The sequence below is a fragment of the Mytilus galloprovincialis genome, chromosome 5 (genome assembly GCF_965363235.1).
Source record: "Mytilus galloprovincialis chromosome 5, xbMytGall1.hap1.1, whole genome shotgun sequence".
In the NCBI taxonomy this organism is placed as follows: Eukaryota; Metazoa; Mollusca; class Bivalvia; order Mytilida; family Mytilidae; genus Mytilus; species Mytilus galloprovincialis.
The window spans coordinates 67524429-67538454 of NC_134842.1; positions in this window are offsets into that span (position 1 = coordinate 67524429).

Here is a 14026-nt window from a genome sequence, read left to right on the forward strand (position 1 = left end):
ATTACGCCATATTTTTACTAAAAGTGCATCCAAATAACAAAAATAATTTAGTTATTGAAATTAAAAAGTTTAAGATTGACACAAACAACATATGTATATTTGATAATTCTTTTAATCTTTCAGATGTTTACAGCTTGCTATCAAATCAAGGGAACCATTTGAAAAAAAACACGAAGAAGCTTAATAATAGAGATATATGTGATACTTGCTGGTTAAAATCTACAATTTATATTAAAACATGAATAAGTTTGAACAAGAATTTGTTATTTAAATTTTCATTTGTTATGACTATAAACATGATACGAATTTAACGTACAGTTACTTAACCCTTGATCATAGTATACAGTTTAAATTGACGTACAGACACAATATTATATACAAAGTATTTAAACATATTATTGATGATAATTAAGAATTAAATCAAATCTAAATACATGAACACACATTCTATATACAAAATATTTTTCAATCTATTTTAGCTTTTTATTACCTAACTTAACATTGTGTAACTTCATGACACGAACATATTTATTTATAAAACATCTTTTTCTGTTTACTAGTAAAATAACTCTAGTCATAATTGCACACGTAACGAATAAGATATAAATGGCTCAATTGACTTTAAAGGGTACGTTTGCATTGTCTGCTGTGAGATTTATGATATCACATAAATTAGTTATATATAAATACTGTTGATCATTATACAAATACAAATAAGCTTTATCTAGAGCCGTTCATAAACTCGGGTTAAACTACTTTATGAAAATACATAGACATTTTTAAACAAAAGGTGGCTGATAACATAGTGGATTAAAATGTATTACAAAATTGATTTTGTCTTTTTTTATGGACTTTCTCTTTATAATTTGCCATGGGCTATGGTAGTCAATGAGTATTAAAATGATCTTGGTACGAAATTGCGGAAATTAATATTATTATACGGCTAGTTACTTAGCAAGTGACCTGGTTAACAAATTTCTAATGGAATTATTTTGAACAAAAGGTGTTGTGGTAGAATTACTAGTGAGAAAATTTATTTGTGATTTGCACACACAGAATGTGGCATGCCAAAACATGTTTGAAGAGAGAGCCGTGGTGTAGTGGTAAGGGCATCGGACTACTAACACAAAGGTTTCTGGTTCGAATCCCGTTCGGGATGAACATTTCAGGAACTCAATTTTCGGCTCTCCCTTGACACCATTCGCGAGTATAGTCTTGAGGAAACGATGATAGTCCGTCGGAAGGGGACGATAAATGGCTGACCCGTGTTAAGAGAGAGTCATATCTTTTGCACGTTAAAGACACCGTTGTAGATTTCGAAAAAGAGTAGGCTACTGCCGCTACAAGGCAGCTCTCGCACATAACAATCATCAGTGACGCTAACATCAAAAAAGTTATAAAGCCAAACACAGTTGAAGAGCATTTAAAACCCAAAAATCTAACATTTGGGCCAAATACGGCTAAGGTAATCTATTCCTGGGATAGGAAAATCCTTAGTTTTTCGAAAAACTCAAAGTTCTGTAACATTTTTTTTTCAAGAAACGAGTGTTAGGTGAAAAATACTGTTATATACTTATGCATGTATATGCCTTAGTCTTCTGTGCACGATTTTATCATTTCTTATACAAAAACATCGTATAATCGACATTTTTGGTCTCAGTCTATTATGATTAAAAAAAATATGGCAGCTAATTAATTGTAATCCAGGTGTTAAAAGCACAAAACATTAAATGCCAATTATATAAGTAAAGGTCAATTATTGTGTAGATTGTAGTGTGTTTTGGGTGACTTTTAATGTATTTTATTTACTGTAGAATATTGTGAACATTTTATACGCAAACTCAATCTGTGTAACTAATATGAAGGTATAACTTATGTATGGAAAATAATATAAAATAGATTTTTTTTATGATAGAGTCCACCGTTTATTCCTGGACGTTGGATCATTGTAAACACAGGGCCCCTTCCCTGAGTTATACAAGGAAAATGTTATCAGGTGATTTTCAATAAATGTATTTCAAGTCTTAAAAAAAAAAATTGCCGTGTTTTAAAGCCGTAGTTTACCGATTGTTACCTTAAAGTAAACAATCAACGAATAGGCATGGATATTGAGCACGTGTATAACATATTCAATCCGATGATAGTTTATTTCAATTACAGATCCATGCGTATTGCGATCACCAGCTTTTTACAAGAGGGGTCACGCTAAGGTCACTTGCATATGGAAAATATTTCGACGAACTGCTTCCTAGAAGCAAGCAATTAAAAAAAAGTAAACTTCTTCTAAATGTGAGCAAATTAAAGAATTTTCTTCCAAAAAAATACATGTACATAATTTTAAAACGAATACTATCCATTTAGTTATAAAAAAAACCCTATGCATCATTTTTATTTAATTTCCGGTTTCATATGACTTTAAATAAAAATAACAATTCAAAAATCTGTGTGTCTAAAGATTCATTCTGGATTTAACTTCACCAGAAACGATCAAGCCTGGACAAAATATTTCCCAAGATATATGCATAAAAATGCAAATAGCGATATTACCAAAGTAACATACATAAGTAGTAAAATTCATCTGCGACCAAATTAACATATTGCATATCATTTGACTGTCTATCGATGTAATCTGTATGTTGCCCTTTACATCTTTTATAATTATTATGACTTTGTATCACTCAATCATTAAGAAATTGCATACATATGTTTTTATGCCTCATGTATGGGCATTTTAATTTTTGGTCAATGCGTCCGTTCGTTCGTTAGTTCGTCCGTCCCGCTTCAGCTTAAAGTTTTTGGTTAAGGTAGTTTTTGATGAAGTTGAAGTCCAATCAACTTGCAAATTAGATCACTTGTTCATATGATATGATCTTTTTATTTCTCATGCCACATTAGACATGTTAGAGATTTTATCCCATTTGTCTGGTCCACTGAACATAGAAAATGATAGTGCAGATTGGGCATCCGTTTACTGAGGACACATTTTTGTTATTTTTATGTTAATATATGACAAAATATATATCATAGTGTTAGAAAAATCCATTTGCAGAAGTGAAATCGTTATTCTGTTATCAATTCACTGATAAATGATCGTTTAATCAGATATAGACTCACGAACCTAAATTATATTTCTTCTTATATATTAGTATTAAAAAATGTAATACATTTGATTATAACGATACACCCAACAACTTAATGTTTTTAAAGTATTCTTGTTCACGTCAATTGATTTCTTTTGTTTTTATTAAGAATGTTCGATCGATAACTTTGACTTTCGCCTATTCTAAAAGAGGTTCACTTTTGTCTATTTCAGAGATGTGGCAGTAGGTATTGTCGACTAAAGCATTATTCCGGTGAAGGTAGCTTGCTCGGTCATACGTGCAGTCTACTGAAATTGCATACCCTGAAGCGTCCGCTTCTATTGACGAATAGGGACTGCTTAAACCTTGACCTTCTATACAATCAGTTTTTGTCGTAGAAGGCATTGCTTTTTGGTTTTGTTCGTCTTTCTGAGCACTTGACTCATTTGTACCAAGAATGGTTAATGGGTGTAGGTAACTTGCCCGATCTTCGTTACATTGTGTTATACTCTCAGAACTAGATGAGTCATAGTCTTTATCCAGATTAGAACTGAGTGTAATGGGAAGTAATATGCTGTCCAAATGACTATCGTCTATGCTTTCGTAAAAAGTTTCGTGGAGTTCCAAAGTTTCTTGTGTTGCATGTTCTTCTTCTTTATTTACTACTTCTTCAACACTGTTTTTGCTGTTTGATTTCGAAACACATTTACGTTTCTTAACACAGTTTGAAATTCCTAAAATTCCCAGTAAAACGATAATCCCAGATAAAGCTCCACATAATAAGACTAGCAGTTCAGTCTTTGATAAACCTACGAAATTAAACCACATGTAAAATTATATACTGATTTTAACAGTTCAAATTACAAAATGTATTAAGTGGCATTATATGACTTTCTCATTTGACAACCTGAAGGTCCGTGGTTGTCGTTTATTTATGTTGCTTATAAGTGTTTTCGTTTTTCTATAGATGATTCCGTTGGATTTGCTGTTTGGATGGTTTTACACAAGTCATTTTTGGAATCTTTGTATCTTGCTGTTTGGTGTGTGCTAAGTTTCTGGGTTGAAGACTGTACTTTGAACTATAATGGTTAATTTTTACAAATAGTAATTTAGATGGAGAGTTGTTATCTTATTGGTACTCATACCGTATCTTATCATATGCATGATACTGGTTAACCTCAATGTCAAGGGTCTTACTGCGACATTTACCTCTATTCACGTTATTTGAACTCAGTTGGATATTTATCATTGTAAATCATATATATTTTTTTTTGAAAGATTTTTATTTATATATTTTTTTCTGTTCAAACTGAATAGAAGATAATAGAATTTTTAGTTTGGGTTGTCACTCTTTTCTTAGACGAGATGTTTTTTCTGGTATAATGTTAACGGCTTACAACATTTGGACAGACAAAACAGAAAAGAGTCAATACCATAGCAAAAAGAAACAAAAAGATGACATGACTTACAACAGTCCACACACCAGTTCACAGAAAAGTCTGCATCAAAATAAAATAATTAAAATTGGGTGATCTCACATTCTCTGGAAGAGTGTCGATTTATAAAAAAAAATTAAAGATGTTATGAAATATATCAATATCATATGAGCATTTTAACAATTGCAGATATCTCCTGTATTACTGACTGAGCGTATTGCAACCAAACACATTAAATAATAATGATGCAAGTGCATATTCAATTTATTGAATATATTTTTTAATCAATATACTTAAGGTGCAGACATGTTATTGTCTATTGTCATTAAAAAAATATATTGAAACGTTTCGTAGTTTTTTGTTAACCTCGTCTGATTTAAGCCTCAATACTGTTAAATATAAAGACATTTATGTCGTATTTTGTTAGTATAAACTCATAAGATATTTACAGCCTCAGATTTATTAACAATATATATTATATACATTACCTTCAATTCTACCTTCGGTTTCTTTCTCACCATGCACTTTTGTCACACTTTCTTTTGAAGACATAGCGTTAGCTATATTTGATTGTGTAGTCACTTAAAACATAAAAAACAAAACAAATTGAGATTGATTTTGATATAAATGATGTAAATATATATATATATATATATATATAAAACGTCTGTATAGTAGTCAACGATTTTCCCCACGAGGGCGCTGGATCGTTACGAGTAACGATACATGTACACAATAAATAAATTATATAAACGCCTAAAAAAGTGTACACAACAACTCCAAATACAAAAAAAAATGGTGCAAGCGTCTTTACTGATGTTCGGTTTGACTTTTTTTATTGTATAAAATTCAAGATTTAGTAAAAGTTTAATCTAACAAGACTCAAAGATGATTCATTTCACATCAGAATCTGACTGACGAAGGATATCTGTTATCCGAAATATTTATAAATAATTACATTTATAGTTACCTTTTTTTTGTATTTGGAGTTGTTGTGTACACTTTTTTATGCGTTTATATAATAACATCTTCATGCCTTATATATCATGTACTGTAGTACGCCGCTAGATTAAAACTGACGTGGAAAGGTAACATATGGCCACCGAAAGCTCTTTTTTAGTGAGAGCCCAGGTGGTCGTGTGGTCTAGCGGGACGGCTGCAGTGCAGGCGATTTGGTGTCACGATATCACAGTAGCATGGGTTCGAATCCCGGCGAGGGAAGAACCAAAAATTTGCGAAAGCAAATTTACAGATCTAACATTGTTGGGTTGATGTTTAGACGAGTTGTATATATATATTATATATATATATATAAAAAAGAAACATGAAAGGATTTTTCTTATAAAACATTATAAAGTGATATGAATAAAGAAATCTAAACATTTATATTTGAGAATGATAAATTCATTTTAATTTTCTATCTTTGCTTTCAAATATATTTATTCTTTCTTCTAACTAGACGTCTCAAAGAGGGACGAAAGATATTAGAGGAACAGTCAAACTAATAAATCGAAAATAAACTTAGAACGCCATGGCTTGAAATGAAACAGACAAACAGACAAATAATAGTACACAAGAAAAAACATAGACAAGTAAAGACTGTGCAACACGAACCCCACCAAAAACTGGGGTTATCACAGGTGCTTCAAGAGGGTAAGCAGATCCTGCCCGACATGTGGCACTGTCGTGTTGCTGCAACAAAATATTAAGTTGCACATTGAAGGTAGCTTTCTGGTTTTTATCTACCATTATACCTATCTACAGGTATAAATAAGTATAGTCGCAAGGACTTTTTTTGCAAAACGACGATACTTTTATAGTATAATTAATTGAATTTCAAGGATCATACATGTAGAACGCAAAGAATGAAGATAAGGGTCTATGAAGGTACAATTCCTGTTTTTCTCGATTAATTTCAAAATAGTTTTCGGATAAACGTCTTTTCTCAGTACCAGGATTAACCACACAGACTTTTATTACATAAATTAATTGTGAACATAGCATTGTCTTGCTTAAAATTATGTAGAAAATTAGAGTCATCCTATTTAAACATCCCCATTATGCTGCATGTCATATTTTCCATACAGATTTTCAAAAACATGAATCATCAAATTTAAATGATTTTCAAAAATCAATGGCAGTTGTGTCTCGGAACAAATAGTAAAAGAAACAGTGTTCCTTTGCGTTTTTTTTCCTTCAAAACCAAAATAGTTTACTTTATTAACTGAGAATGGAAATAACTCGTTACAATCTATAGATTTGAGTCATATCTTTAATTTTTAAATGTATTTGACACTTCAATTACATATTTTTAAAAAATGTATGAATTTATCAAATTTTCGAAAACCTTGAAGTTATATTTTAATTAGGTAGCTATATTCCTCGTCAGAACCAGTATAATTTCATCCTTGAATACAGGTTTCATCATACTTATAACATATAGAAAGCAAGCATTCAAATTGCAGAATTTTTTTTGATAATAAAATATCATTACTGTTATAAATAACTGTAAAATCTTATAGCATGGAAGTTTACTGTTATGAATGTCTATAAAGTTTTGATGACAAAATAAAGGTTACAAACAATCGCCACATATTAGAGTTTTTGGAATAAAATGATTAAATTTAGTTGTAAAGTACTTAAGAATAAATTGGCATACGTGTACTTGTAGTCTCTACATATTTCTCTACACACCCTTTGACATTGTCACATCTGTAATCAATATTGAAGCTAGTATAATAACAGTTTAAAACATTTTTTTCTTTTCTGTAATTTTAAGGTTAGCATTTTATGAGGGTTTGAACAGAGGTTATAGAGCATTATCACGTAATAAAAGGTAACAAGGAATGGTTTTGCTTCGTACACTAAAACATAATATAAATGCAAAAGGAGACATACGTATATTTTCTAAGTCACAGTTACAAAAAGCGCTCTACTTTAATTTTATTGTCTCAGTTCCGAATGCTATCTGGTTCATCCGCCATTTAAGGTGCAACCGAAATTAAAAGCATTGTAAGTTAAGCTCTGCCTGTGTGCTTGTAGACAATTAAGTTGTATATTCTTTCAAATTTTATTTCCCTGCATATTTGGCTAAGTACGGCAATTGCAGATTAGTAAGAAGGTCCTGTTTCACTAAATTTTTATTCTATAAAATTTGAATGTTCAAACCATGTAATATCTTATTAATTGTCATAATCATCGATAAAGCTATAGCAGAAACAATGGCTGAGATAATACTAGTAAAAACCCGATACAAAGTTGAATGTGCCAATATTCATATATATTTTAATTTAAAGTTTCGGTGTAAGTTTATTTCTGTATTTAAGGTAAAAAAATATCTGTTCAATCTTTTTTTCCAAATAGGTTCTTGCAGGACGACGTGTGAGGTTGCATGCCTGGCAGCATATCCTGTTTATACAGATAAGTCCCGATTTGCTATCAGTTTATAGTGAAGGATGCATGAGAGTATACCATATACAAGTTGAACGTTTTTCGGAGCCTTGTGTCATGGAAACGGATTGTTGTATTCTATAACGCGGTTTCAACCACTTCTCAACATGATAACGATAGACTTTACATGGCAAGGATTTAAATGGACTATCTTGAACAAAACCATATTCGATTTCTGCCAGCATTACCACCGGATCTCTCTCCTATAGAACATTTTTGGGACCAACTTGTCAGACGTGTTCAAGAAATTCAAATTCCACCGGAAACGCTACAAGATTTGCTTGGTACTCTCATACTCGAATGTAACAGTATCCAGCCAGCCAACATTATGATTTTGTGTCGCAGGTGTGAAGCTGGGCGTCTTTTTACTACTTTGTCACCACGTAGAACATCAAAATACTATGTAATCTATTAGTTACTGTTTTCTGTTGTATCGTTTCTTTTGTTGACTAGTATCTATATTGGTCACCTCCTAGAGAAAGATATTGTTTTCTCATATTCTCCCCAATGATAAACAAAGTTAGTCTTGCAAATTTTGTCCCTGATGAAAGGAATATAAAGGTTATGTTGCCAGTTTTCGTTGAAATCCATAAATAAAAAAAATTAAAAACTCAAAAGGCATTAGGATAAAACTTCAGCTTACCATGCATCAACTAAATCATAACCTGGTGGTTAAGATATAAAATTAATTTAATCATTCTCACCCTTGTGTAACGTTGCACATACACACATGTACACAGCCGTCACCGAAAAAGGGATATACGCAGGGTTCACAAGACTGACCTTTTCTCGGTCGAGACTTAAATCCTGATTCGCATTCTGGAAAAGTAATACACCGTCAATTAATGAATCATTCTATAAGTAGTAATTTTAGAGAATTTTATTGTTCGTACATGACTTAAAAATAGATAATCATGATATCAGAAGCAAACAGAAATGTAATTTTTATGATACTGTCATAAACGTCTTTGACATAATCTTTTGAATGTTCCAATTTCTTTTACAAAGGAGTATGTTCGGTAAGGTCCTAAAATGGCCCCTTGTTTTTGCGTAAATTTCAAATTCGGATTTATTGACCAATATCACAATAAATTATAGCTAATACAGTGACTAGATAGGAAATAAGCCATTTTGTTGAAAATTTTACGATTCTGCGTTTCATTATGACGTCACAAGTTGTACTCATATTGATTTTTCACCAAAAAGTCAATAAAAATGGGTAAATTTCCATAGATTATTGGACAGGAAACATAGAGCGCATACATCGACAACAAGATCTTTTGAAATAATGTTTGTGAAGACAATTCACATATCTTATTTGAATATTTAAAAGTTTGTCGATGTCTGCGCTCTATGTTTCCTGGTCCTTAATTTGGTTAAAATGCAGCTGATTTTGTCAAATTTCACCAAAATCCCTTATCTTGACCTGTTTGAGATGTAAAAATCAACGTGTTAGAATTAAACTTTGACAAAAACAGTTCTGTTTAACTTTCTCACATGTCTTTAAGGTAACTTAAAACATCTATTGTCTTGTAACAATGAACTTTATAATTGGGGCCAAATATGGCCCTCACCGAACTTTGGTCTGTGTGTGTTGTGTTTCGGTGTTGTGTCGTTGTTGTCCTCTTATATTTAATGCGTTTCCTTCGGTTTTAGTTTGTTACCCCGATTTTGTTTTTTGCCCATTGATTTATGTGTTTTGAACAGCGGTATACTACTGTTGCCTTTATTTACTCCTTTACTACCCAGTATATATACAGTAAACTTGCTATGTGAATAAATATAAGAAGATGTGGTATGAGTGCCAATGAGACAACTTTCCGCCCAGGTCACAATTTAAAAAAGTACACCAGTATAGTACGATGTACAACTTGGAGCTTTAGCTAACACCAGCAAGCTATACAGCCATAATACAGGGCCTCCAAAATTTTATAACCATTCAAACGGGGAAACCAACGGTATAATCTCTATGAAAAACGTAAAACGAGAATTCCTTATAAACAAAAAGATGATCCCATTAGTTAAAACTAATCTTCCTGAGAGTCCTCAAAATAATAATAACATAGTTATAAGTAAACAGAGTATTACAAAGTTATATTCTACACAATATACAATTGTATTGAAATAATAATGAAAAGGCATTTTGATTTGCACAATTGATAAAAAAATTTGTAACATTTTGTTTTAAAAGATACAAGTGTATTACTCATTTTGATTTCATTTGGTAAACTGTTCCATATTTGAGAACCTGAATATGTAAATGTTTTCTTTAAAAAAAATTGTTTTTGGTTTTGGAAGATTTAATAGTTTTTCATCAGCTGAACGTAAGTTATAGTTTTGATTATCAGTAAAATGAAAATTTTCTGGTAAATAGTTAGGAACCATACCATTAATTGATTTAAATACAAGTATTGCCTTTTGGTATTGAATTTGTTTTTCCACATTTAACCAGTGTAAACTATCAAACAATAAACTGGATGATGTCATTATGTCAGCTTCTACTATAACCCTAGCAGATTGCTTTATAACTTATTAAGTTTATTTATTCCACTTTCACAACAACTTCCCCATATATTGCAACAATAATCAAATAATGGCAGAATATAAGCATTAAAATAGAATATGCATAGGTAACTATTTTCTTATCTTTTGTAATAAATTGATTCTATTTGATATAGTAATTGACATTTTATCTATTTGCTGATTCCATTTTAAGTTTTTGTCAATATACAAACCAAATAGTTTTTCACAATCTACATTTCCTATTTGTTCATTTGAAATATTGATATCTAAACTATTTCCAGTTGCACAAAGCCTTTGTTATGAACTAATAATCATTGATTTACACTTTTTGGCATTTAACTTTCATACAATTTTGCGAACACCAGTTTTCAATTACATGAATATCATTTTGAAGGTTAAAAGCTAACTGAATTACATCATAACCTTTACAATGTAATGTAGAGTCATCTGCATATAAATCTATTAATGAATGTTCTATATTAAGTGGTAAATCATTAATATATAGAATAAATAACAGAGGGCCCAGAATAGAACCTTGTGGTACACCAGTTTTTATGCATTTAGTATTAAACATGACGTTATTGACCTTAACTTGTTGGCTTCGTTCAAACGAGTATGACTTAAACCAGTCTAGTGTACAATTTGAAACATTATAATATTTCAGTTTTTTCAATAAAATTATATGATTAACCAGATCAAAAGCTTTCTTTAAATCTAAAAATATAACTCCGTTTATCCCTCCATTATCTATTGTTGCTAACCATTCATCTACTAATTTAGTAGGGGCAGTAGTACACGAATGTTTAGGTCTGAAACCTGACTGTGTAGTATTAGGAAGGTCATTACTATTTAAAAATATATACAAACTATTAGCTATATGTCGTTCTATGATTTTTGAGAGACAAGGCAAAACTGCTATTGGTCTATAATTATCAGGATTACAGGAATCGCCACTTTTAAAAATTGGGCATACTCTTGCAGTTTTAAAAATACTTGGAAATGTACCACATTTGATGCTTAGATTAAATATATATGTCAAAGCTGGTGCAATGACATTACTGCACATACTTAAAATATTTGGTCCGACATCATCTAAACCAGTTGCTTTAGACTTGTCAAGTTTTTTAGATACATATTTACATCTAAAATACTCATTTCTGGTATAATGAATTTTTCACTACCCCTTTGTAACTTTGATTTTACAAATTTATTGAGTGCATCAAAATTGGCAACATCATCACTATTACATAATTTGTTATCAACTATACCTTCAGCAATATTTGTGAAATGCAAATTAAATGTATTTGCTATATCAACATCGTTTTGAATTACGCTATTTTTATAACGTCATATATTCTAAATGCGTGATATTATTATGTATTGTTTTAGGATTAAGACATTTGACATACTTCCAAATAGTTTTACTATTTTTACAATTTGAAATAGCATTTTGGAAATATTTTTTCTTTGCCTGTTCTACTAAAAATGTCACCTTAGTACGCCAAATTTTATAATTATATATATCATTAATTCTGTGAAAATAATCTCTTTGGTGTCTAGCGCTATTTATATCAGAAGTCCACCACTCTGGTTGTTGGGTATTTTTCACCCTTTTAATTTTCTTAGGAGCATGTTTCTCTAGGGTGCTCAGAAATAGATTATACCAATAATTAGCTGCTTCATCAACATCTCCAATCCATATAATGAGATGAAAAGGAGTATTTGTTAAATTTTCAATCAATTTATTTTTATCAAATTGTTTGAATGATCTATATTCTATGGACAAGTGCTCCATTTTTGATATTTTTGGGTTAAGTTTTCTTGTTACGCAAACAGGATAATGATCACTGACAGCATAACTAGGCACATTTACTTCTATAATATGGTCTACATCGGTCGTATATATATGGTCTATGGTAGTTGCACAATTATCTGTTACTCTTGTCGGTTTATGTACAATTTGTTGTAAACCATACAAATTAATACAGTCCTTCCATTTTTGATTTCCAACAACTGTATGATTTATATGTGAATAGTTTATATTAAAATCTCCTAAGAGTATAATTTCTTTTTTTTCTGTAGACGCTTTATCTATTTCCTTTTCAGCTGAATCAAACCAAGATTGAAATGAGCTCGGTGGACAATAAAAAATGCCTATTAAAATAGAGTTTGTGTTTGGAAATTTAATTTCAATCCATAAAGATTCATACACTATTTCGTATGTACGCAATCACACCTCCGCCATAATTAATAGCGTTTCAATCTTTTCTTTCTATTTGTAACCTTCAATTTGTAATGTTTCGGTACCCATTTCATCATTTAAAAATGTTTCTACCATACCAAATATATCAAATGATTGTTCATATTTTAATAGAAATTTTATTTTTTCAATTTTTGGTTATTAATATTGAATGTTTAAACAACCTTGTTTAAACCCTTTTTTAAATAACCAATTTGCCTCATTATTTCTACTTTTATTTACAGAACTAAGTGTTTTGTTTTGACTCTTTCTATGTCTCTTTTGAGATTTTCTCCAATTATTATTATTACTGTTGTTTATATTATCAATGTCTTTTATATAACATGAACATAGTATACTACTACATTTATCACATAACAGATTTTAAAATATTATATCTGTTTGAAAAACTAGAACAATCTAAATGCTACCTATGAACATAAACTGACTTACATGTTCGTACAGAGTTTGGTGAACGATAGTTAAAAAAAAATGATGCTCTGTCTACATTTTGTCTATTTAGCTCAATATTGTTTCCCCAAGAGTCACGAGCGTTTATATTGAGGTCATTCCTGACCTTTACGTTTTTGGGGTTGATTCCTGGATGGTTGACATTTCTTCTGTCTGTTGTATTCATGTTGCTTCGAGATTGATATCTTGGTTTTGTAATGATTATGAACCACATCAACAAACGACAACTACTGAACATCAGATACCTGACTTAGGACAAGTGAAAACAATTTCTGCGGGTTTTATCGTGCTAATGATATCAAACTTTTACCCTTATCAGTAACAATAGCGTAACACCACAACATAGAAAGACACAATATAACATGTCAATTGAAATTGTCTAACTCAATCCAAAGACATATTAACATGAGTGAAGTACAATGAAAGAATACATTTGATCTATGATACAATGTAAATACCAAATAAATTAAATAAGGGAAGGGTAAGTAAAGTAACCGTATTATTCAGCTGTGAAATGTTAAACACCATTTGTTTGACTTAACATATAGATTACACCACTGCATCTACAGTGAAACTATGAAACTATATTCATCCACTCTAGACAGCTAACTATTCAATTTCAAAATGCGAGGCTCAACGAGCGTTTCAAATGTTTAAAATTTAACTGTCAATGAACAAAAATCGTACTGTTCAAGTTTTGGTGATTTTCTCTAATAATTTAAGACGATATGAAGCACAATCATAATCCTTCTTTCCGAACAACTTGCAAAAAGATGTGTTCTTTCTACGTTACGTCATCGGTCATGGTCGCATTTTGTCGTGACGTC